The sequence below is a fragment of the Bubalus bubalis genome, chromosome 11, assembly GCF_019923935.1.
Source record: "Bubalus bubalis isolate 160015118507 breed Murrah chromosome 11, NDDB_SH_1, whole genome shotgun sequence".
NCBI classification, from domain to species: Eukaryota; Metazoa; Chordata; class Mammalia; order Artiodactyla; family Bovidae; genus Bubalus; species Bubalus bubalis.
In genome coordinates, this window is record NC_059167.1 from 73,947,544 (window position 1) to 73,968,633 (window position 21,090).

Genomic DNA, 21,090 nt, shown 5'->3' on the forward strand with positions numbered 1-21,090 from the left:
AATGTCAGTCAAAGGCAGCAGGAATAGCCCCTCTGTTGAAGATATTGCTTGCAAAGCTTCAGCCTGGGTACCTAATGGGCCCTCATCACTCATCCTTGAGCTAAGGAATTGAAAGGTGAAAGCAATCCATCAAATTAGTGTTAACCATTAGTCTTAGCACAAATGAGGGCAGGAGATTAATTTCCTCCTGGCCAATCACATAGGACAGCCCTGAGAGTAAAAGGGAAGTCAGCTGCGACCTGTTGAGAGAAGGAAAGAGGCAGGTCTGGGCTTGATGGGGAAATGAGCGAATCTGAAGGAGGTAAAGGAATAGTGGGAACAAAGGGCCCCCTGAGGAGGCTGCACACTAAGGAGAAGTGGATGGCTGGTAGGTGAGAGGAGCTGCAGAGAGAAGCAATTTGTACCCTAGTTTGACAGCTTCATGGTTCTGCCCAGGGAGCACTGCGTTCATGAAAGTGCATTAGGTGCAAGACTGCCTCCCTTCTGTCCTTCAGTGCCTTCTGCACAAACTGAGGGTGTGTGAGGGCTGCAGGGGCTTACCCATGAATTGTATGTAGTATATGTGGCATCTTCTGGGACTGAGATCACACCACATGGCTGACAAAAGCCACACCTGTGGGAGAGGACTAGCGAGGTGTGGGGGTGGGGCAGGACGGCTTACCTAGAGTCACACACCTGGGTCACCAAAATCTTGACAGCCATGGTCAGGAAGGAAAGTCCAGAGAATAACACTGGAATAGTTGTATAACTTGAGAACTTTATGAAACAAGGAGAGAAATTGAATTCTACATTTATTTTACTGTGTAATCTATATGTCACAAACTACAAATACAATGAAAAGTACTTCCTATATATGTTTCCACTTTCAGCTGATGAAAGAGGCTGGGAAAGGGGAGGCTACTGTTCTCTCTTATGGATGCACTGGATTCCTCTTCTCTTGTCTAGTTCGTGTTCTTGGGTCTCAGTTCCATTTTCTAATGGCAAATCCAAGTACAGCTTCATGGGCATGTGACCTGCATAGTCATACAGGGCCCCAGCGAGGAAGGCTCACACTTTGTGTAGCGCTCTGCTGCCTCTTTCACTATTTTTAGTAATTTTTAGAAAAGGGACTTTGCATTTTCACTTTGCACAGAGTCCCATAAATGTTGTAGCTGATCCTAGTCATATCCTGTTCCCAAGGCTCTTGTTTCCAAAACGGACACATTTTACTTATTCTTTAACTTTTTATTTTATATTGGAGTATGGTTGATTTGGGCCTCCCTGGTGGATCAGATGGGAAAGAATCTGCCTGCAATGCAGGAGACCGGTTTGGATCCCTGGGTAGGGAAGATCCCCTGGAGGAGGTCATGGCAACAGGCTCCAGTATTCTTTCCTGGAGAATTCCATGCACAGAGGAGCCCGGTGGGCTACAGCCCATAGAGGTCACAGAGAGTCGGACAGGACTGAGAGAATAACACTTTGGCTTTCATGGTTGACTAACAATGTTGTGGTAGTTTCAGGTGGACAGCAGTGATCAAAGCAAACACACGTCAGAGGATTCAGTTTAATTGTGTGGTTAGAGGATGTGTTTGCAATGAGAGACCAGGGTTTATGTCTTAGTTTTGCCACTTTCTAACGGTAATTTTGGAGGTACAAGACCTTGGTAAACCTCAATTTTCTTATCTGTGCTTTCCTCATAATATGACTTTTCTGTTTTTTTTTTTTTTTTAATTAAAATGTGACAAAGCATTTAGAACTCGGCTCAGCACAATGCGTGAATATCAGAATTATACACATTTAACTTTAACTTTGTGTATCTATTTTGCTATTATAAGAAGACTTTGCTTCCTTCCAATATGGTTAGCAAAGTATTTGCCCCCAATTGCCAAAGTAACAGCTTATCTGATGGTGTGTATTTCCTCTCTTCATCCCCATCTGCCTCAGTGCTCTGCCCACCTTGTTACCTAAGCAAGTTGTTGCTGGGTTTTTTCCACATTTGGCATTTGGCATTCTTTTTGTGCCCATGACAGGCTTGTTTTTATTCTCTGCTTTAGGCTGAAAGGCTAACTCCCAGATTTGAATCTAGGCAAAAAATGGATTCTGAGCCCCCAAGTTACTCCCCAGCATCATCCACCTCACCCCAATCCCTGTGTTACACCTGTGTTACATGACATTTCTTGTGTAACACCACCCAGCTTTGGTTCTACCCACAGTAATGTAGCTTTTTAGGAACCAGAATGCACATTCACAACCTTCCAGATCCCTCTCTTCTGGATTTGCCTCATCTCGGATAACATAATTCGTTCACTGACACATATCATTCCTACTTATTTTGGATTTTTGGCTGGATTTCACAATGGACCTTCTTTCAGATAAGCTGTTCAGATAAATTTTTCTCATTCAACACAGGAGCATCTAATGCCTGGACACTGGAGTCACATGAGATGTGAGGATGCTCCCAGCCAGGAAGAAGAGTGATTGATGCTAGTGATTGAGCTGGAACTTAGATTCCCTGTGGAAAAGGGAAAAGATGAATAAGAGCAAGGACCACTTAATGAGGATCTGATGTTTTCTTCTATCCACACTTCCTACAAAGGCCTGCCACCTCTAAACCAGCAGGTGGTTCAGCTTTCTACTACAGCAAAAACTATGCAGGTCAAGAAGCAACAGTTAGAACTGGTCATGGAACAACAGACAGGTTCCAAATCAGGAAAGGAATACTTCAAGGCTATATATTGTCACCCTGCCTATTTAACTTATATACAGAGTAAATCATGAGAAATGCTGAACTGGATAAAGCACAAACTGGAATTAAGATTGCCAGGAGAAATATCAATAACCTCAGATATGCAGATGACACCACCCTTATGGCAGAAAGTGAAGAAGAACTAAAGAGCCTCTTGATGAAAGTGAAAGAGGAGAGTGAAAAAGCTGGCTTAAAACTCAACATTCAGAAAACTAAGATCATGGCATCTGGTCCCATCACTTCATAGCAAATATATGGGGAAACAGTGGAAACAGTGTCAGACTTTATTTTTTTGACTCCAAAATCACTGCAGATGGTGACTGTAGCCACAAAATTGAAAGACACTTGCTCCTTGGAAGAAAAGTTATGACCAACCTAGACAGCATATTAAAAAGCAGAGATATTACTTTGCCAACAAAGGTCTGTCTAGTTAAAGCTATGGTTTTTCCAGTAGTCATGTATGGATGTGAGAGTTGGACTATGAAGAAAGCTGAGTGCTGAAGAATTGATGCTTTTGAACTGTTGTGTTGGAAAAGAGTCTTGAGAATCCCTTGGACAGCAAGAAGATCCAACCAGTCCATCCTAAAGGAAATCAGTCCTGAATATTCATTGGAAGGACTGATGATGAAGCTGAAACTCCAATACTTTGGCCACCTGATATGAAGAACTGACTCATTTGAAAAGACCCTGATGCTGGAAAAGATTGAGGGCAGGAGGAGAAGGGGATGACAGAGGATGAGATGGTTGGATGGCATCACTGACTCAATGGACGTGAGTTTGAGTAGCCTCTGGGAGTTGGCGATGGACAGGGAGGTCTTGCGTGCTGCAGTCCATGGGGTCATAAAAAGTCGGACATGACTGAGTGACTAAACTGACAGCAAAAGAAAAATGTGTTTGTTACTGTGATACTGGTATGCCAGCTGTTTTGCTAAATGTGGTCATTAACAAAAATACAATTCTTTGTGTGTTATCAACTCATTTTTTTTAATTGAAGTATAATTGATTTGGTGGCTCAGACAGTAAAGAATCTGCTTGCAATGCAGGAGACCCAGGTTCAATCCCTGGGTTGAGAAGATCACCTGGAGAAGGGAAAGACAATCCACTCCAATATTCTTCCCTGGAGAATTCCATGGACAGTGGAACCTGACAGGCTACAGTCCTTGGGATCACATGACTGAGCGATTAACACTTTCACTTTAATAGTTGATTTACAATGCTGTGTTCAGTTCAGTTCAGTCCAGTCGCTCAGTCGTGTCTGACTCTTTGCGACCCCGTGAATCGCAGCACGCCAGGCCTGCCTGTCCATCACCAACTCCCAGAGTTCACTCAGACTCACGTCCATCGAGTCAGTGATGCCATCCAGCCATCTCATACTCTGTCGTCCCCTTCTCCTGCCCCCAATCCCTCCCAGCATCAGAGTCTTTTCCAATGAGTCAACTCTTCACATAAGGTGGCCAAAGTACTGGAGTTTCAGCTTTAGCATAATTCCTTCCAAAGAAATCCCAGGGTTGATCTCCTTCATAATGGACTGGTTGGATCTCCTTGCAGTCCAAGGGACTCTCAAGAGTCTTCTCCAACACCACAGTTCAAAGGCATCAATTCTTCAGCGCTCAGCTTTTTCACAGTCCAACTCTCACATCCATACATGACCACAGGGAAAACCATAGCCTTGACTAGATGGACCTTTGTTGGCAAAGTAATGTCTCTGCTTTTCAACATGCTATCTAGGTTGGTCATAGCTTTTCTTCCAAGGAGTAAGTATCTTTTAATTTCATGGCTGCAGTCACCATCTGCAGTGATTTTGGAGCCCCAAAAAATACAGTCTGACACTGTTTCCACTGTTTCCCCATCTGTTTGCCATGACGTGATGGGACCAGATGCCATGATCTTTAGTTTTTGAATGTTGAGTTTTAAGCCAACCTTTTCACTCTCCTCTTTCATCTTCATCAAGAGGCTTTTTAGTTCCTCTTCACTTTCTGCCATAAGGGTGGTGTCATCTGCATATCTGAGGTTATTGATATTTCTCCCTGCAATCTTGATTCCAGCTTGCGCTTCTTCCTGCCCAGCGTTTCTCATGATGTACTCTGCATGTAAGTTAAATAAGCAGGGTGACAATATACAGCCTTGACGTACTCCTTTTCCTATTTGGAACCAGTCTGTTGTTCCATGTCCAGTTCTAACTGTTGCTTCCTGACCTGCATACAAATTTCTCAAGAGGCAGGTCAGGTGGTCTGGTATGCCCATCTCTCAGAATTTTCCACAGTTTATTGTGATCCACACAGTCAAAGGCTTTGGCATAGTCAATAAAGCAGAAATAGATGTTTTTCTGGAACTCTCTTGCTTTTTTCGATGATCCAGCAGATTTTGACAATTTGGTCTCTGGTTCCTCTGCCTTTTCTAAAACCAGCTTGAACATCAGGAAGTTCACTGTTCACATATTGCTGAAGCCTGGCTTGGAGAATTTTGAGCATTACTTTACTAGCGTGTGAGATGAGTGCAATTGTGCGGTAGTTTGAGCATTCTTTGGCATTGCCTTTCTTTGGGATTGAAATGAAAACTGACCTTTTCCAGTCCTGTGGCCACTGCTGAGTTTTCCAAATTTGCTGGCATATTGAGTGCAGCACTTTCACAGCATCATCTTTCAGGATTTCGAATAGCTCAACTGGAATTCCATCACCTCCACTAGCTTTGTTCGTAGTGATACTTTCCAAGGCCCACTTGACTTCACATTCCAGGATGTCTGGCTCTAGGTCAGTGATCACACCATCGTGATTATCTGGGTCGTGAAGATCTCTTTTTCAGGTATACAGCAAAGTGATTCAATTATATATATTTCAGATTATTTTCCATTATAGGTTACTGTAAGATGTTGAATATAGATCCCTGTTATACAATAAATCCTTGTGAAATGAAAGTTGCTTAGTTGTGTCCGACTCTTTGTGACCCATGGACTATATACAGTCCATGGAATTCTCCAGGCCAGAATACTGGAGTGGGTAGCCTTTCTCTTCTCCAGGGGATCTTCCCAACCCAGGGATTGAACTCAGGTCTCCTGCATTGCAGGTGGATTCTTTACCAACTGAGCTATCAGCCTATATATTTTATGTATAATAATCTGTTAATACTATACTCTGAATTTATCCTCCCCTCCTTCTTTATCCTCCTCACCTTCCCCCTTTGGTACCCATAAGTTTTTATTCAAACTGTTTGTTTTCAACAATCTGTGAGTCTGTTTCTTTTTTGTAGATTAATTTATTTGTATAATTTTTTTGATTCCACAAATAAGTGATATTATGAAATGTTTGTCTCTCTGTCTGCCTGACTTCACTTAGCATGATATTCTCTAAGTCCATCAATGTTGCTACAAATGACAATATTATATTATTTTATGGCTAATATTTTATTGTATGTATATATTATATATATAATTTTTTTTTACTTTGAGGATACTAAATTCATAAATCTATTCCACGTTTGAAGTGATAGCCAAAAATCCACCTGATTAATGGCACATGCTTCACAATTCTGGCCACTAAGCTACACCAAGTTAGGATGAAAATAATGCAGCTTTCAGGCTTTAAAATGCCTACATTTAAATTGCCAAAAGAGTCATGAGGTTGTCTGTGCAGGACAGCATTCTCCATCACTTACAGAGTTATATTTGGCATGTCAAGAAGAGAGAACATAATCCCACAGCAGCAGCCATTTAAAATAGAAGAAGACAGTCACCAGGATTCATGCAGAATACTTTAAATATTCCCATTGAGCAAAATGATTTAACTGATTTTTGTGCAAGGGCAATGCTCCTATATACATCCTCTGAAAAATGAAAGATCCTAGAGTAATGTCTTCCATGTGGGACATCTTGAAAGATAATATTTCGGTTTCAGTGAGGTACACACCAGTTATTGATAATTTAGCAGGTCTGTTTAGTGACAGATTTTATTTTCTTGGGCTCCAAAATCACTGTGAACGGGGACCGCTGCCATGAAATTAAAAGACACTTGCTCCTTAGAAAGCTATGAAAAGTCTGGATAGCTAGCATATTACAAAGCAGAAACATCACTTTGACAACAAAGGTCTGTATAGTGAAAGCTATAGTTTTTCCAGTAGTCACGTACAAATGTGAGAGTTGGACCATTAAAGAGGGCTGAGCACTGAAGAACTGATGCTTTTGAATTTTTATATATATCACATTTGCTTGAACCAATCAACTCTGGAGTTCATGTCTCAAAGGATTTTTAAAAAAGCAAGTTCACACCTGGAATGGTGGGGTGGGTGTAGGGCTAAGGTGACCAGGTGTCTCTGCTAATCATCAGATTTATTATCTTCCCTAGTACACTTATCTGACTCCATGCTGGAGCAGAGATTCATTTGCTCCTTGCAGAGCTCACCATGACTTGAAATATCCATGTCTTACACAATTTTAGAATATGAAAGAGAGAGATGAGATTAATTGATTGGAAGATAGTCTTCACTCTTAGAATTTCCTTTCTCATCAGCTTTTATTTTGGAGATCTGTGTATCATTGATGTAGGGCTGCAATCTAGAATTAGTTCATCCTGATCTGTTAAGCTCTAAGACAAGACTCTTTGTGACCCTGTGGACTGTAGCCTACCAGGCTCTTCTGTCCATGGGATTTTCCAGGCAAGAGTACTGCAGTGGGTTGCCATTTCCTTCTCCAGGGCGTCTTCCCAACCTAGGCATCGAATCCAGGCCTCCCATGTTGTAGGCAGATGCTTTACCATCTGAGCCACCAGGGAAGCCCAAGACAAGTCATAGACTGAAGATACTTTATCTTCACTATATGAAGTATACATGTAAAAAAAAAAAAAAAACAAAAACAGGAGGGCTGGGAGGAACCTCCTCCTTTTGTTTCATTTTCAGTAATTTTCCTGAATAAGCTAACGGGTTTATTTTAACTTAATGTTAAAAGTGTTCTTGCAATCTGGGTCCTTGGAGGAAATGACTGGGGAGGTTTACAAATTTTAAAAAGCCCCACGTAGACAAATGACATTTACATAAAGTTAGTAGTAGGCAGAAACTTCCTAAAAATAAACCTCTTTTATAGTATGTATGTGGAAGATTAGAAAGTCATACCATTGCACCAGGTGGAAGCTTTTATGTTGATATAGTTGGGATCACTCACTCTTCTTTGCCCTTCAGCCTCATAATAATGTATAAAGGGAGATGCTGCATTTGATCTTTGAACTCCTGGGAACCTGGAATCTGCCTAAAGATGAACCTGGTAAAACTGTACATGTAGCCCTAAGGCTTACGATATTCAATCATACCAACAATCAGTGCTCCAGCTGAGCTAGCAAATCCATTTGAAGTTTAAATCAGCTATCCCAAATCCTTCACAAACCAGATTCAGAAGGTGGCTTCAACTGGCTAATTTGAAATAGAGACACTTGGGCAAAGACCTGTGAACCAGAACGATGCACTTTGGAGAACCGTTGTGCCACAATTTGACTTGTTTGGGGGAAGCGAGCCTCGATTCTGTGTCATCTTTGTGCTTAGTTTTGTTTTGTAAAAAGATTTTACAGTTGTAGTTGGAAATAAAATCCTGAGTAACTCTAGATTAGGGACTATGGATTGTACAAGGACGTAGAGAGTGAATATTTGCTTGGGATGAGAGAGGCTTGGGGAGGGGCAATCTTATGGTGTTAACAAAAGCAGTTCCCAGGATCCTCCAGAACCCAGGTTCTCATCCAAAGAGCCTGAGAAAATAGCCCCTCAATTAAGATTAATATCAGAGCACACGAAGGATAATGGTTTCATTGAACATTCAGTTATAAGGACACTCCTTCTCTCTGAGTGGGAACGCCTTGTCAATCTCATGAAGAATTTGACATCAGAAGTAAGGGAACAAGTGCAGGCTAGACTAATTCCTAAGGACAGAGTGGAGAGGATCCCTATTCTAGTTTAGCTGGAGAGGGAATCCAAGGAAAATGAGCTGATGGTTGGGTTTAGAAGTGTGTGTTTTTTATATAACGTTCAAATTAGGTCATAGATCATTTAAAAAAAAAGTCTTAGCTGTCTAGGGAGGTCATTGAGTCCATTCCCTTGACTTTGGAACAATTCTGGGAAATTATTTTCATGTTTTGTAATCTAGTTGTCTCCTTTTGAATTTTTAAGTAAATGGTATATGAAGATTAACTTAGCCATATTTTGTGCAGAGTTCTTTCTCTGCACCTCACACTTATCCACTGTGTTTTCAAAAATGTGATTACATTATGATTTACTTTAGCCATTTCATCATGATGTTCTTTCATATTTCATACTCACATAATATTAAGAAGGATTTTCTATAACAGATTTATTCACAAACTTGTAGTTCTTATTTTCTTTGCATTTCACCTGCAAATAAGTCAAACACACCAGTTTTCATTCTGCTGGAGTTTAATATCAAGTCCCTGTGAGTGAACTACATATACCCAAGACTGTGGCTCTTTGGCTCCTCCATTTATCTCCCTGGAATTTTAAATAGGATTCAACTTAATCATGAATAACAACATGGTCATCCATTATGGCTAATATTGTTAAACACCTGCTATCATCCAGTGAAAGGGTTAGTTGCTCAGCTGTGTCCAACTTTTTGCAACCTGATGGCCTGTAGCCCACCAGTATCCCCTATCCTTGGCATTCTCAGGATAAGAATAGTGGAGTAGGTAGTCATTCCCTTTCCAGGGGACCTTCCTGACCCAGGGTTCGAACCTAGGTCTCCTGCATTGCAGGCAGATTCTTTACCATCTGAGCCACCAGCCAGACACTATACTTAATGGAAGAAGCAATCTGCCATGTATTCTGAGCATCCCTGCATGTTTGCTGAGTGTGCAGAGAATGCAAAGCTCTGACCACTCATTAGCCAAGCCATTCCTCAGAGTTGTGTTTGTAGCACATAACCTTGAGTTCTGAGGTAGTTACTCCCCCTGGACCAAGAGCAAGTTTGCTTCTGCTTATGCTACTGCTAAGTCGCTTCAGTCGTGTCCAACTCTGTGCGACCCCATAGACAGCAGCCCACCAGGCTCCCCAGTCCCTGGGATTCTCCAGGCAAGAACACTGGAGTGGGTTGCCATTTCCTTCTCCGATACACAAAAGTGAAAATGAAAGTGAAGTCGCCCAGTCATGTCCGACTCTTCTCAACCCCATGGACTGCAGCCCATTAGGCTCCTCCATCCATGGGATTTTCCAGGCAAGAGTACTGGAGTGGGGTGCCATCGCCTTCTCCGGCTTCTGCTTATAAGAAAGTGGTGAATCCCCAAACTTAACTTAGTGGTAAATCCTGCAACTTAACCTGTTGTGTGTGCAAGTGTCTCTCACAGGCCTCGTGTTGCCCCCATGGGACTTGGAGAACACAGAGAACCAATCCAAATGAACGGGAAGTTCTGGCTACAGTGAGTAATAAAGGTCTCTGTTTTTGACTTAAGAGTCATGTCACTTCTGCCAGTACCCTACAGCAGGCTAACTGGGCAGCTTTTAAGTAGGGTAAAATTACAGACCCAGCCCGCACAGTGTCCACCAAAATTTTGTATGTTATCACATGTAACGCTCATGAAGCCCCTATGAGACTTTTCCCCCCTGACTTTTCTGAAGTTATTCTTGACAAAAAGTTAATCAATGGTCATTCTAAGAAAGAATGGAGAATTTTATTTGTACCAGCCTGATGGTTATAACCTGGGAGACAGTCTCGGAAAGCTGCGAGGACTGTTCTAAAGAAGTAAGGTGAGGGGATAGCACAGACATGGTTTTGGCAAAGGGGTGTGTGCAATCAAGCACACATCTTGGCAGAATGGTACTTCTATTTTCAAGAAACAAATATCTTAGTTAATGGTTTTAGTGCTTTTCTACTTAGGGGAAGATGCAAGAAACCGGGCTTATAAAATTTTCTCCTGAAAATAGCTAACCATCTGAGGGCCCATCCTGCCAGTTTTCCCAGAGCACAAAGTGTCTGCATCATCCTGATCTTCACCCTGAATTCCTTTCAGAGAGTATTTATTGTAGGTCAATGACGTCAAGCCCTGGAGAGAACTGGACAGTGGGCAACATTCTTTATTTCGCAATCCCTTCCCTTTCGGTCTTGACTTCAACCTGGGTGTGGGAGACATTTCGTGACCAGTTTGTCCATTGACGCCAAAGTATTTAAGCTAAGAACTTTCACTAGGTTCAGCCCAGTGTCTCCCCAGGTGGTCTGATCCAGTCAGTTCCACACCATTTCCTATCTTTAAAGGAAATTATTTATCAGCATTGTACTTATGGTTCACCAAAGACATTTGCACACACAGGGCTAGTGGTTTGTCATCATGACCTCAAACAGGATTGAGAAAGGAATGGTATCTTCTAAGCCATTACATTGCTGGAGCCAGAAGAGCAGGCCTGTCTGCTATTGGAGAGGTCTGGTTAATGCATAATGCAGATGCCCAGTGCATGCCAGAAGAAAGGGAAGAAGTCCAAAGGACAGAAAAAAAAAAAAAGAAAACAAACAAACAAACAAAAAAAACACCTCTGCTATTTCTTGTCTGGCCTTAAAATATGAATTTTATTTCATCACTGTCAACACTCTACTGATCACATTTTCCTTCATCACTAAGTCAAGGATCCACTGTCATTCTCTTGTCAGCACCCTCAACTTCATATGCTTCCCTTCCAGACACCAGGTACAACCCACGAAGCTGGACAATCCCAGGTAAACTTCTCCACACCTGTGCTGTTAAGAGCAGTGCTTTCATCTGCAGACAGGGAGGGTCACCTCACGTAGCCTTGCTGAGACATCTCTGACTGCTCTTGGCTTGTCTAAGGAATGTCTCCACCTCTGATCCTCCTCAGGTCCTAAACTTCACTCTTTCCAGCAATCTCTTCCTCTAATTCCTGGACTTCAGTGTCCTAATTCACAGAAAGCATAGATATTCTTGGGAAATGATTTTATCAATTCCCATACACACAGACCATTAAAGGTGTGTTTGTGAACATGGTCCCCACAGCTTCCATTCTTAAAACCCCAAGCTTTTCAAGTCAAATGTTTCCCCCCAACTCATGCCTTTGATCTAGTCTCTCTGCCCACCTATTGAAACAGCACATAAAACATTGACAAGCTTAAACTGGTTTTGCCTCCTTAAATAGGTTGTTGATTAATCAAACTTTGAGTTATTTTACAGAGACAATACTGTGCATGTGTAAGATGACCTCAGAACCAAGAATTTCCATCTATGGAACTCAAAGAAAAGAAATATTAAGACCACAGACCTTTATAAATCAAGAAGCCCTCCATTAAGGAAAATCTAGCTTCCAGCAGTGTGGTATCTTAAATGGACTGATTCAAGACTAGCCAATCAGCTTCTCAGTTTGACATTTCCCTAACCCTTTAAATTGTCATCCAGATCCCGAGCGCAAGAGACAGATCTGAGAGACTTCCTTCTTTTCTCCTTGGTGGTAGACTTCACAATAAAACTTTTTCTTTTCTTATAAGCCAGTGCCATAGTATTGGCTTCTGTTGCCATTGGGCAATTCTCTCTGGCCCACCAGTCCAATTATGCTTGAACAGCCACAGTCTATAAACATTCTCAAATCCCTAGCCTTTACACAAAAACCTTTTCTCTAGACTTCTCCTCTAGGATCTCTTCCTCCTTTTCTTTTCTATTCCAGCAAAGATTACCCTTCCCTGTCTTTGCTCCTCTTCCAGGCTTCCATCCATTGCACCTCATAAGTACTCTGGCAAAATTTAACTAAGATCTTCTGACTGCCCAGTCTGGTGGATCTCTCTCTTCTCTATACATCTAAGCAACAAGACAAAGGTTACCAGAACCAGGGAGATGCAGGGTTCGGTTGTTCTGCCCTGGTTACGGGACATAACCAGAGGGAGGTAACCTCTCAGGGAGTCGCCGTGAGAATTAATACCCTTGTCTCACTTTCCTCTCTCCCTCTTATCTGTCTTGGGTACTAGACCCAATTGAAAGTAGGGAGCCCTCGTTGATGCAGGCTGAACAAGCCAACCTCTAGGACCAGAGAGCAAGTGGAAAAGGATGAGAGTTGACCAGAAGGGCAGATGGAGGGCACGTAGTACAACCCAGCACAGCACACTATGTGAGAGGGCTTAGAAATATTTTTTTCAAATTGTTAATAACCTAAATTCTTGTCTTGGAGACAAAAGGGCAGAAGGCATATATATAGCAATCATAACAGGGCACAGAACCTAAAATTACAGATGAAATAAATGACTTTAGATTTTCTCTGTTTACACAGGCAAAAGCACCACTTAAACTTCTATGATGGGCTCAAACCATGAGACTGAAATGTTATTCTTAAATGATTGTAAGATGCCAAGTATTAACTATAGTAGGAGTTGGCATTTGAAGAGGCTGGGGGAAACTGATAGGTAATTTAGAATAAATGACCTTCAAATAGGTTTTGTTGGATCATTTGTTACATAGGGAAGGCAAGAGCTAAATTTTTTTTTTTTCAGTTTCAGGTTAATTTATTTGCATCATTTTTGGATACTATTTTTATTGTGTGCTCATGTGTGCTGGGGGAGTATGTGGCATGGCCACCATTGCTGTTTAATTTCTTTAGAAACTTAAATGTTTAGCTTAAAGTGCAAAAATTAGATATTTCATGGCCCCATGACATCCTTTGGCTGAGCTCTGTATTTAATCAGTTGGCAACACCTTCCCCTGTGATGTCTGCCAAGGACAGACATCAAATGTAAGAGCAGTAAGGACCTTGAAGATTACTGCATTTGACACCAACATTTTACAGCTGAAACTAAGATCCAAGGATGCTGCAGAAATTATCAAAGGCCAAGCAGCAGTTATTAGGAGAGATTAAACCAGAATTCAGTTACTCATAATACTTAATAGTAAGTCTGCTCTTATTTCTACTTTCCTGGTGTTGCATGGGGCCACTCAAAATGTGGAGCAAATCTTCTCTCAATGCTGTTCTGGTTGCCTAGAGTCTCCTTCACCTGGAAGCAGCGGGGAGAGATGCTCAGTGCCCAGTGCTGAGCACTTGGGCACCCGTGTCAGAACCCAACTTTGACCTAGAAGCATACATGCCCTTTTTCTCCTACTGGGCCTAAATTTCTCCTTCTGAAAAAAAGCAAGGGAGGGGAGTTAGGACAATATTCCTATGGTCTCATTCAGATCTATTTCTGCACAAATGCAAAAAGGAAAGCTTGAGTTACTGCTGTGAAATTTTGTTTTATGGAAATAAAGATGTGGGTGTACTATATCTGCAGGGCACTTTAAATCTCTCTACAGATATTCAAGGAGATTTCTAAGAATTATGATTTATCTTTTAAGTGGATTATTTTCTTATTTCTAAAATAAGGACACTTACTGAACTTTAATAACATCAGATTAGAATCACAAAAATTGCTGTATATCCACTTTTGAAACTGGCACACTTTCACCCAAACATTTTATCGAGCATGATGGGAAAGGATGCATCATCACGTGTTCACCCTTCTGCCTATCCCGCCAGAAGGTTGGAGCCTCTTACTTAGATCTGTACTGTTCTCATGCCATAGCCTTCCTGCTCTGGGATAGATCTGCCTTGTACTGGAGACCTTATTGCTAATTGCAGGAAATGTGTATGCTCGCAGGCTAGTAGTCAGAGTTCAAATCATAGGTTCAAAAGTCATAGGTTTTAGTCAAAGTACATAGGTATAGTTCAAAGTCATAGGTTTTAAATCTAGATTCTCATCTGTAGTTAGAGTAAAGTCTTTCCTCCATTTTCTCTCTTTTAAATGCCCACTGCCAGTTTTTTGTCACTTGGCAATGGGATCCAAATCAGATCAAATCAGTCGCTCAGCCATGTCCGACTCTTTGCAACCCCATGAATTGCAGAACGCCAGGTCTCCCTGTCCATCACCAACTCCTGGAGTTCACTCAGACTCACGTCCATCGAGTCAGTGATGCCATCCAGCCATCTCATCCTCTGTCGTCCCCTTCTCTCCTGCCCCCAATCCCTCCCAGCATCAGAGTCTTTTCCAATGAGTCAACTCTCCGCATGAGGTGGCCAAAGTACTGGAATTTCAGCTTTAGCATCATTCCTTCCAAAGAAATCCCAGGGCTGATCTCCTTCAGAATGGACTGGTTGGATCTCCTTGCAGTCCAAGGGACTCTCAAGAGTCTTCTCCAACACCACAGTTCAAAAGCATCAAATCTTCGGCGCTCAGCCTTCTTCACAGTCCAACTCTCACATCCATACATGACCACAGGGAAAACCATAGCCTTGACTAGACGGACCTTTGTTGGCAAAGTAATGTCTCTGCTTTTCAATATGCTATCTAGGGTGGTCATAACTTTCCTTCCAAGGAGTAAGCGTCTTTTAATTTCATGGTTGCAGTCATCATCTGTAGTGATTTTGGAGCCCATAAAAATAAAGTCTGACACTGTTTCCACTGTTCCCCCATCTATTTCCCATGAAGTGGTGGGACCGGATGCCATGATCTTTGTTTTCTGAAAATTTAGCTTTAAGCCAACTTTTTCACTCTCCACTTTCACTTTGATCAAGAGCCTTTTTAGTTCCTCTTCACTTTCTGCCATAAGGGTGGTGTCATCTGCATATCCGAGGTTATTGATATTTCTCCCAGCAATCTTGATTCCAGCTTGTGTTTCTTCCAGTCCAGTGTTTCTCATGATGTACTCTGCATATAAGTTAAATGAACAGGGTGACAATATACAGCCTTGACGAACTCCTTTTCCTATTTGGAACCAGTCTGTTGTTCCACGTCCAGTTGGCAAAATTGGTCAGACAAGCTCTCTTAGGTCCTTTTTAACAAAACAACAACCAAAAAAAATAGTCACTAAAAAGTTAGATGGAGAAGGCAATGGCACCCCACTCCGGTACTCTTGCCTGGAAAATCCCATGGATGGAGGAGCCTGGTAGGCTGCAGTCCATGGGGTCGCTAAAAGTCGGACACGACTGAGCAACTTCACTTTCACTTTTCATTTTTATGCACTGGAGAAGGAAATGGCAACCCACTCCAGTGTTCGTGCCTGGAGAATCCCAGGGATGGGGGAACCTGGTGGGCTGCCGTCTATAGGGTCGCACAGAATCAGACACGACTGAAGTGACTTAGCATAGCATAGCAAAAAGTTAGAGATGACCAAGGATTAGCATCCTCAGTGGCTGTAAACAACCAATTTGGAATCAAGCCTTGAGTCCATACACAAGGTATAGACTACATGCCTCCCTAGATGCTTATACTCTGTGCATGCATGGATCAGTTCAGTTCAGTTCAGTTCACTCGCTCAGTTGTGTCTGACTCTTTGCAACCCCATGAATGGCATCACACCAGGCCTCCCTGTCCATCACCAACTCCCGGAGTTTACCAAACTCATGTGCATCGAGTTGGTGATGTCATTCTGCCATCTCATCCTCTGTCATCCCCTTCTCCTCCTCCTTCCAATCCCTCCCAGCATCAGGGTCTTTTCCAATGAGTCAACTCTTCACATGAGGTGGCCAAAGTATTGGAGTTTCAGCCTCAGCATAGTCCTTACAATGAGGTGGATCAAAAATGTCTTGGCCAGATTTACTTTCAGAAAAAAAGAGGGGATAATGAAGGGATAGAATAGAGAAAATACCTTTTCATTTTATAATTTTTAATATTTCCAGATCATGTTTCATCTTGCTTTGCATGTCCCACTTTTATAAATGCATTGTACGTAATAGGTATGCTTTTAATCTCCTTTATAAAATATAATTAAGACATATTGCCCTTTGGCCTGTAGAAATCATTTGGAAATCTTAAAAAATGTGGCCAGTCACAAAACAAAATACCCTTCATTAACAGTAAAAGCCAAATTTCTAATATTCAAACCATTTAACTAACCATTAATTTTATAGATAAGCTCATTTTTGAAATTTGTTTCATTACCCAAGTTTCTGGTGTTGGTTGGTGATGGATAATAGAAGAGCATGGAGCTGTTGCCTTCAGAACATGGGCTCCCTTTTTAAAAAATTTTATTGGAGTATAGCTGATTTACAGTGTTATGTTAGTTTCAGGTGTACAGCAAATTGAATTAGTTATATATATACATATATCCACTCCTTCTTAGATTCTTTTACTATACAGGCCACTGCAGAGTAGTGAGTAGAACATTGACTTTCTGATTAGATGCTAGCTGACCCTGAAGGCCAGCTGCATTCATGAGTGCAGCACCAGCTGAAGCTGGGCTGCAGCTTAACCCGATCTGATACAGACACATAATACTATCATGCCATCCATGCTGAAGTAATGAGGTAATTTCTTCCTCTCTGAGGAACCCTGGGGCTCTTCTTTCTATCACGCCTGTCTGCTACAGGGATGTGAGCTGGCCTTAATGTATTTCCACTGTTGACAAGAAATGCCTCCCTCCCTTCCCACACTTCCTCCTATCTCCCCACTTCTCTTCCTCCCTCCCAGCTTCACTCTGAGTAAAGCCAGATGTTTCCTGCCTCAAGGCCTTGTCCTTGGTCTTCTCTCTTCTTGGAGTTCTTTCCCCTTGGCCCTCAGTTACCTGGCTCTTGCTCGTGCCTTCATTCTCAAGCTGAATGTCACGTCGGCAGAGGACCTCTCCAGTGTATCCATCAAACTCATCTGACCTTTCTCCCCAGCTACATTGTATAACATCAGAGTTGTTCCTGCATATATCACCTTCCACACGTTTTAATTTTCTTGTTATTTGTTGTCTTGTTAATAGTCTGTTGCTTTAACTGTTTCTTATTCATTGTCTTGTTTTCAGAGCCAGGAGGTCAGGTACCATGCCTACCTTGTTTACTCCTGTCTCCTTCATTACTAGAGTAGCACTTGCACCTAGTAGGTCTTCATATTTGCTGAAAGAACATACGTGGTTTCCCCCACTGAGCAGGAGAGGTGGACCTCTAAACACTTTTGCTTACAGCAGTCAGGGTTTTCCTGTTTATTCATGTCAGGTTACCAAGGACATTTTGAGGGTCTTCAAAAAATAAATATTCTTTTACTTATCACTAGAGCTTTTATCCTTGATGCTCAACAAACTCCTTTCACTCCCAGTCTATGGAAATAGGATTGCTCAGTTTATCACGCTATGGCTTGTATAGGTCTTTTCCCACCATTCACCTAAGTTTTTTTTGTCCATTATAGACTATTGACTCTGAGCCCCAAATTCACCCTATTTGCCTTCTCTGTGAAAATGGATCTTAGCCCAAGCACTGTTCCTTTGCCAACTGGCCAACTGAAAACTTTGCCAGTAAAGGACACTGGAGAGACGCTGCAGGAGGAAAAGATTTTGGTTCCTGGCTCCTGGTTTGCTGTGCACAGATTCAGCAGAGCCTATTAACCTTGTAGAATGTCTATTTATCCATGGCTGGAGACATGAAGCCCTGAATGAACATTATAGTGGAATAACACTGGGTTGCTAGTCTTAAATTCTAGCATGAGAATTCAGCATCTCTAGAGAACTGTCCTGTCTGTAGGGACGTTGCCACATCATTTGTTAACAAAGTTTCTTCTAACTTACCAAAATCTACTGACAATGTGGCAGGGAATGTGAACTCCTGGTTCCTCCAAAAATTGCCCAATTTGTTAATAGCTCCGAAAAGCCTAATTCATCATAAGAATTTATTAAGAGGCCCTATGCCATAAGATGTCCAATAGACACTACAAAAGAATATGAGATGAATCAAAGCTAAAACCCTTCATTAAACTAGAACAACTATAAGGAGCACAGCAAGTGCAAAGTGACATATTGGATCCATGAACAGATGAATGGATAAACAAAGTGTGGCATATACGTAAGTGGAATATTATTCATCCTTAGAAAGGAGTGAATGAGCCTGAAGGACATTATACTAAGTGAAATAAGCCAGACACAAAGTACATAATTGAATAATTCCAATTAGTGGGGTATAAAATCAAATTCATAAAGACAAAAAGTAGAATGATGATTTCCAGAGGCTGAGAGGAAGAGAGAAAGGAGACTTATTGCTTAATGGGTGCAGAGTTTCAGTTCAGGAAGATGAAAAAGTGCTCAAGATGGATCATGCTGATAGTAGCAGAATATTGTGAATAGACTCAGTGCCACCCAATTTTACACTTACAAATGGTTAAAACAGTAAATCTTATGTTGTGTACATCTTACTGCAATAAAATTAAAGTGACATTCCAAAATAAAAGCCTAAAAGTGTATCTTGCCCTGACCCCTCCTACTTCCACACTCACTTCATCCTGACTTTGTGAATATCACACTTTTTCCTCAGGAAAACAGCACGGAATAGCTCCATAACTACAAAATTGTGCTGTTTTACCCAATAGGCAAATCACTCACATGTTTTAAGTCAGTGGTATCCAACAGCAATAGCAGGTGAGGTATGTGTGAAATTTTTAATTTTTCAGAGGCCACATCAAAAGATAAAGACAGGGCTTCTCTGGTGGTCTAATGGTTATGAATCTGCCTGCCAAGGCAGGGGACTTGAGTTCAATCCTTGGTCCCATGCACCACAACTACTGAGCTTGTGCTCTACAGCCTGTGAGCCAAAACTCCTGAAGCCTGCATGCCCTAGACCCCATGCTCCAGAACACGAGAAGCCACCACAATGAGAAACCCATGCACTGCAATGAATAGCCCCTGCCTCTGCAAGCAGAGAAAGCCCATGTACAGCAATGAAGACCTAGCAATGAAGACAGTCAGATAAATAAATAAATCTTAAAAAAAATAAAAGGTAAAAGCAAACAGGTAAAATTAATTTTAGTGTTATAGTTATCTAATCCAAAAAAATCCAAAGCATTAAATCATTTAGTTACAAACCAGATTTCAAAGGCTTCAGTTCAGTTCAGTTCAGTTCAGTTCAGTCAGTCGTGTCCGACTCTTTGCCACCTCATGAATCACAGCACGCCAGGCCTCCCTGTCCATCACCATCTCCTGGAGTTCACTCAAACTCACGTCCATCGAGTCGGTGATGCCATCTGGCCATCTCATCCTCTGTCGTCCCCTTCTCCTCCTGCCCCCAATCCCTCCCAGCATCAGAGTCTTTTCCAATGAGTCAACTCTTCGCATGAGGTAGCCAAAGTACTGGAGTTTCAGCTTGAGCATCATTCCTTCCAAAGAACACCCAGGGCTGATCTCCTTGCAGTCCAAGAGACTCTCAAGAGTCTTCTCCAACACCACAGTTCAAAAGCATCAATTCTTCAGCTTAGAATGATTCAAAAAAAGTTAAATATCTCTAGTAGTAATTTTCTGTATTGCTTATACACTGAAGTGATATCCATATAGATATGTGGATATTTAGTCTGCCTCCCACATTTGGAAAGACAAAAGTTTCTGCTTTACCCTGATTTCTATAGAAAAAAAAAAAATAAACAGGCTGAAGAAACTATTAAAGAAGGTTGAGTGCCAAAGAACTGATGCTTCTGAACTGTGGTGTTGGAGAAGACTCTTGAGAGTCTCTTGGACCACAAGGAGATCAAACCAGTCAATCCTAAAGGAAATCAGTCCTGAATATTCATTGGAAGGACTGAAGCTGAAGCTCCAATACTTTGGCCTCCTGATATGAAGAGCCGACTCATGAGAAAAGACCCCGATGCTGGGAAAGATTGAAGGCAGGAGGAGAAGGGGATGACAGAGGATGAGATGGTTGGATGGCATCACGGACTTAATGGACATGAGTTTGAGCAAGCTCCAGGAGATGATAAAGGACAGGGAAGCCTGGCATGCTGCAGTCCATGGGGTCGCAAATTGTCGGATGTGACTGAGTGACTGAACAACAACAAAAAGAAAGTATTCTTATCAATTCAAGGTAGAAGGCAGCAAATGTAGACCCAGGTGGAATACACCAAAGCAGTTGTAAATAGGAAAGGAGAATGATCGGATAGGTGGCTTCATATTGAGATGAACTCTGTTTTCCCACATAGAGATGTCCCTGCTTCTTCTTACTTTCCCAATTTGGAAATAGATGCCCACACCTTTCACTTTGCATAAAGAATCTGGTGGTTACTCTAAATGCTTTTAGAACAGTGGTTCTCAGCCTTGGCTATATATTGGAATCATTTGGAATAAGGGTGGGGGCTTTTCAAAACTATCAGTGACTTTAAATAAAATCAAGATAGCTAAGGACCCTCTTCAGAGCTTCTAACATCTGCAGGGAGCCCAGCCCTGCTAGCATTTTGATTTTAGACTTCTGGCCTCCAGAACAGCCCATGTCTGATGTTGCTGCTGAGGAATTTTTTTCTTATTAAATATATGTATATATCTCCAGGTGATTCTAACATATTATTCTCTAGTGGGAGTCTCTGGTGTAAAGAAGTAACTGAATTTCTCTTCTGCAGGCTCACAAAATGTCCTTTTCCTTTTCTTTACTAAATAATGTTTCATTTTGTTCTGAGTATCTATGAAAATCATTGGTTT

General features: G+C 41.7%; 1 long non-coding RNA gene across 1 annotated transcript; it reads left to right on the top strand.

The window, feature by feature from the left end:
- Positions 1-204: 204 nt before the first annotated feature.
- Positions 205-2,611, top strand: LOC123328295. Its single transcript, XR_006543141.2, has 2 exons — positions 205-367; positions 2,389-2,611. It is a non-coding gene; the product is annotated as an uncharacterized LOC123328295 (long non-coding RNA).
- The last annotated feature ends 18,479 nt before the right edge of the window (positions 2,612-21,090 follow it).